Source organism: Megalobrama amblycephala, linkage group LG16 (assembly GCF_018812025.1).
Source record: "Megalobrama amblycephala isolate DHTTF-2021 linkage group LG16, ASM1881202v1, whole genome shotgun sequence".
NCBI lineage: Eukaryota > Metazoa > Chordata > Actinopteri > Cypriniformes > Xenocyprididae > Megalobrama > Megalobrama amblycephala.
The window spans coordinates 27598959-27604967 of NC_063059.1; positions in this window are offsets into that span (position 1 = coordinate 27598959).

Sequence of the window (6009 nt, forward strand, 5' to 3'; positions counted from 1 at the left end):
TACATACTATGGCAATATTTTAGTGTCAGATTAAATATTTTTTGCACTCAACTATCACAGCTTTCCTTGCGTATCCAAAGGGGAAAGGATATCAGACTCCAATAATAGATGACAAAACAGCCTTTTAAACCTCATACACTAGATGGTTCAGTACATATTGCATAGTATGTGTGCATAGTGTATAGTATGTCATTTGGGACACAGCTACTGACACGAGAATGATTTTCAATATGTTGTAATGCTGCAAAGAGAGGATGCATTTACAAGAATGCGTTTAAGATCCATGTATTCAACTAGGAACCTCTGGAAGTGAGTGAAGGTACTGCAGAAATCTGTTTAAAAGGATATATAAAACATTTTTTTTTTCACATGTCTTGAAGGAACATGCATGATCTTAATGATTAAGCATTATATAATTAAATAATGTTAGTCAATGCTCTTAAAGATCCATTTATAGATTAACACTCAAAATATCCCTATTATCTGACATATATACACAGATACCACTGAATTAGGTTTCCTGAAATATAACACTTGTTTCTGTGAGAGCACTGGGCTGTATAAACAGCAAGAGAAAAAACAAGAAAAATTGCCAATCAGGAAGACATTACCAAGTTAATTAGAAAATCTATTTTTTATATATATATATATATTTAGAGTCCCAGCCCAGCTAACAGGGAACATTTCCATAACTTTCACTAACAAAAGTTAATTAAAAGTTAGAAAAAAACATTCCTGAAATAATGTTTCAGGAACAGTCTTATAATGTTTTCATAGTTAAAATACATTCTTGTAACATTGAGAGGAAACATTCTTAGAACTAGATTGTTGGAACGTCCTTATGAAGTTATTTGTACTTGACTGATGTTCTCAAAATGTTGAAAGAAAACATCTTAATGTTATTATTATTTACTGAATGTTTTCATAATGTCATCATAATACGTTCTGAGTTCAACGTTCATGGAACGTCCTTACAATGTTATTTTTACTTGAACATTCTCATAACATTGAAAGAAAATATTCTTAGAATAACATTCTTAACGTCTTTATGATGTTATTAATATTTGCTAAATGTTTCTAACATTTTTTTAAATGTTGATCATTAAAGAGAATTGAAGAGAACATAAAGACACAAGACACATGCATAAGGAACAAATAATGAATGCAGGTTGTATATAAAATATACAGGCGAATAATACACTGACTTCATCTCAGCTAAAAATATGTTTTTAGAATTTTTGCTAACATTCCACGTAGAAGGCAACGTTCTGAGGACCTTGCGCAATGTTCCCTAAAAGTTCTCTAAATGTGACGAAAATTCAGAACCTTTACAGAACATTCGGGACGTTCCTTAAAAGTCCTCTTTTGGTAATGAAAGTGCTGCAGTTTAAGGATCCTTATATGACTTTAGGGGGACGTTCCATTTTGGTTATTTTAAGGTCAGAAAGGAACGTTACAAAGAGAACATTTGGGACATTAACAGAATGTTCCCACATGGTCCTCTGTTGGACTTTAACATTCCCGATATGAGTTTAGGGGACGTTCTATTTATTTGTATTTATTGGTTATTTTATGGTCGTGCGAGAACGTTACAAAGAGGACATTTGGGAAGTTATCAGAACGTCCTATAGTAATAGTCCCCTAAACATTCCCAGAATGTTCCCTGAAGGTCCACCAAATAATGTTCCCCAAACCTTAAAAGAACTCCACATCGTGACCGTCTCTGAACGTTCTGGGAAACCTATGACACTAAACATCTGTTTACACATAGCATATAATCTCAGGTAGCAGGAAGTGTCTTGCATATTTAATTTTACACAACAGATTTTAGGTGACTTTCAGTAACCATGTTTAGTCGTATTATGTAGGCAGTAGACAGAGAACTTACAAATGCAAACAGCAGCTTACAGTATCTCTCCCACTCAGTTTGAGTGGGTGTATGTACCACTGGATGTATTATCAGTTGTCTTGGCCCACTATTTGTCTACACAGAGTTAAAGGTCAGTAGCTGACCATTTCTCTGTAGATGAGGATAAGAGTAGAAGTTTGTTTTCAGATCTCATGTACACTTATGTGACCTTCAGTGCACTTTCCCCACACTGCTAACAGTTTACAAATATATTGTTGGACAAGCAAACAATTAAATTAATATATAGAGGCCAATACAGAAATTCTGCTATATATCCTAATTAAAGGACAGAGATGGGTGCTGGTATAATAAATAACACTTTATTTCTTATTACACAACATTCATCAATTAATTCTGAGTTTTACTCCATTAAAATGTCATAATGGAAGACACATGGGCAAGACAATAATAAACAAATAAGCAAATTAGCTTTAAATTGTCAAACCTGTTACCGTCAACCCTGTTACTTTTCGGAGTAACAGGTCTTGACATGTGGGTAACAGGGATTACAATCACCTTATACACACTGTATTTAACATTTATCTGTGTCAAATGCAAACATTTTAAAAGGTCATCCCAGGTGTATTATTGATGTCTATATCATTCAGTGTGGATGGCATATGAGCATCAGTTCCATTTTTAGTTAGTATTTTTAGTAACCTATTGTTTTCCGTAGGAAAATAATTTTTTTCGACTATTTTTGGGGCCCTTAACATGCTCAAAAACTCTTGAAACTTGCACACACATCAGAATCCGCAGCCATCAGGGCTGGGCTGAAGCTGGTACCTGGGCGTGGCAGGGGGGCTCGACAGTGCCCCCTTGAACGGTGTCTAAAACCTTGGTCCATATATCAAACACGCTTGCACTTATTTGTATAAAACTCAGTACACATATAGACCTCATCGGGCCTAACAACTTTCATACTCTAAGTTATACGTCACCTCAACAGGAAGTCAGTAATTATGTGTTGTTTGGAAAACGCATGCTCTGGAATTTGATATACTCCTCCTAGACAATTAATCCAATCACCACCGAACTTGGTCAGTTTGAAGTCAAGACACTGAGGATGCTAAATTGCGAGCGGATTTTTGATATCTCGAACGGTTTGGCCGTGACAAGGCAACAAATTTATGACGAGAAAAGGGAAACAGGAAATGTGTTATAACGTCTGCATACATTGATTGATTTTTATGAAACATCACCTTTGTGTTCGTTATAGGATGCTGATCACATGGATGTGACTATTGTGAGTCAAAGTGATACCGCCACCAATTGGCAGCAGGAAGTGTGTCACTTTCAAAATGCTTTGAGATCACCCTCTTATTTTTACCCATTTTGTTTCAAACTTCATCAGTGTAATGACAATACACAGCAGATATAGACCTATGAAAAGAATTGTGATATCTCAAACACTGTTGCCATGGCAACACATCAAACTTTAATTTTCGTTTTGGATGCTTTTGAGACGCTTAGCATGCTTCAAATTGCATGAAACTCTACATACACATCAGAGATGTCAACCAGTAGACATGGGCAAAACCATACAAACAGGTGGGGAGGAGGGCCTCTATAGCGCCATCTTTTGACAAAAGTGGGGGGATAGTTTAAACAACAGTCACCAAACTCGGTACACATATTGTTCTTATTAAGCTGGACAACTTTCTAATTTACAGTCATTAGCTCCGACCAACAAGAAGTCTTTTGGTTTGAATGTGGATTTCACACACACACACACACACACACACACACACACACACACACACACACACAGACTGGTGTGAGGAGGAAGGAGGAGAGAGGGGGTATGGGGGCTTGACAGAGAGAGAGAGTCTACGTCTGTGTGTGTGTGTGTGTGTGTGTGTGTGTGTGTGTGTGTGTGTGTGTGTGTGTGTGAGTGAGAGAGAGAGAGAGAGAGAGAGAGAGAGAGATGGTGCTTCTCAATATCCCTCCTCGTTTCCTTGCTCCTCTGTTTATTGGAATGAATAGACTCTCACATATAACGTTAAATCAGTAAGTGGTGACAAACAATAATATTTTGTTATAAACAACTCTAAATCATTGATTTGGCTGGTTCATTGGCTGTCATTACAAAGAATTTAAGTAAACAAATCGTTAAGTAATTAACCGTGTCTGATTAACGGTTTTATACAGATTTTATTGAATTTTCAATATGGTTCATGTTAACTTTAGGGAGGCCAGGCAGGGTCTAAAATTAACAAACACTCTACTACAGTTGCCGTTAAACGAATATAAGTGATTATTCTGCAGTTTATAGCATTAAACAGTTAACGTTACATTTAAAATAACTAAAATAAAAATATAAAACTGTGTCTCAGATTTTAACGTTAACGTTACCTCAGACTGCCTCACGGGGACAGCGCTCGTGCGCACATTAACCAAACCCCAGATAGCAAACTGACATAGAATCAACGTAGAAACGACGTTTCTCGTGACATCGAAACGACGTTGATCTCCGACGTTGATCCGGCATCAGTTTGCTCATCGGGGTAATGTTGAATCAACGTCAGACACTCCATTCAAATCTAACGGAAAATCGACGCAATTGGTTTGGTTACCGAACGTTGAAACGATGTTGATTTTCGGATGGTTGAAACGACGTTGTAGAATCAACACATATTCAACATAAAATCGATCTAATTGGTTTGCTTACCTAACGTCGAAACGATGTTGATTTCAGTTGAGTGAAACAACGTTGTAGATCAACACGAATTCAACATGAAATCGATCTAACTGGTTTGCTTACCCAACGTTGATGTTGATTTCATTTGGGTGAAATAACTCTATACAATTAACACATTTTCTACTTATTTTAAAAATCTCAAACACTTAATACTAAAAGATAAGCCTGTTTACAAAATAATCACACATCACATTCAGTTAACATTGCTTTAATATTTACAAAATACAGTTACAAATAGCCTACATCGTTAGAGCATACAAACCTTCTATACAAGACTAACATAGAAAAGGCATTTACTCTCAAATACACACAAAGAGGTATACAAGTTAATTATTAGCTATTATAAATAGTCTCAAGCTACAAATTAAAAGCAATATTTACTCAAGTATAAAACTGGTCATGTTCTTTTGTACCAAATGTGTTATTTTTATTGGAGCACAAAAGGAGATGTAAGGCAGAACATCAAGAGACTGACAGCCTGAGTCAGAATACGCCATCAGTTTCTTTTCTTGCTGTGACTGAGACTTTATGACTCTCTCCTTTTGTGTTCAACAAAAATAAAGACATATGGATCAGTAGATGATTTATAAAGAAATCTTACCCTTAAAAATGGAGGACAGAAGAATATAGACGATGAATTGGTTTTCCTTTGCAATTAAAATGTAAGTTCCTTGCTCTTGTAACAGAAATGTAAACTCATCAGGGGTGAAAAGGGTGACAAAGATGTAACCCACAATTTCAATACAATGGACAATAAAATATATATTTTTAATTACTTTTTTAATTTCAAGGTTTATGAATATTTAAATTTATTTCATAATTATTATTGACATTTATATCAAAATTAAAATATTTCATCTTTATCTAAATGTAAACCAGTGTCAATTCATGAAGTGCCCCAATGATTTAACGGATTCACTCCTGTAATTGGATAAATGCGAATGTCACTCCTGAAAATTTGCAGTGCAGGTGGTTCTCTAGCAGCGTAAAAATAAAACTGTGAATACAGAAAGCAATGTGCATATTTATTATAATATTGCTCATTTAATATAAGTCTATAGCCCCCAGCTGTTAGAATAGCGACTCAATTATGCACATGCTGTATTATATCTAGCATTATTGTAGTGAAACTGAGCAACTGACAGTGGAAGAAGTAGACAATATTTCAGTGAAGTCATCAAAATGTTTTAGGAGTTGAAAACTTAGTTCCTTTCTCTCTCAAAAACACAACACAACAGTTACACCTTTTAAATTTCAGAGTGTCTATTTACATAAAGTGCAAATAGCGTCCCTTGTTGGCAAACGCTATTTACACTAGCTTTTGGGTCACTCAAGTTTTAAAAAAGAAGCACAGAAGGCAACGTCTTCAGTGACACAGCAGTAGCGAGTAGGGAGTTCT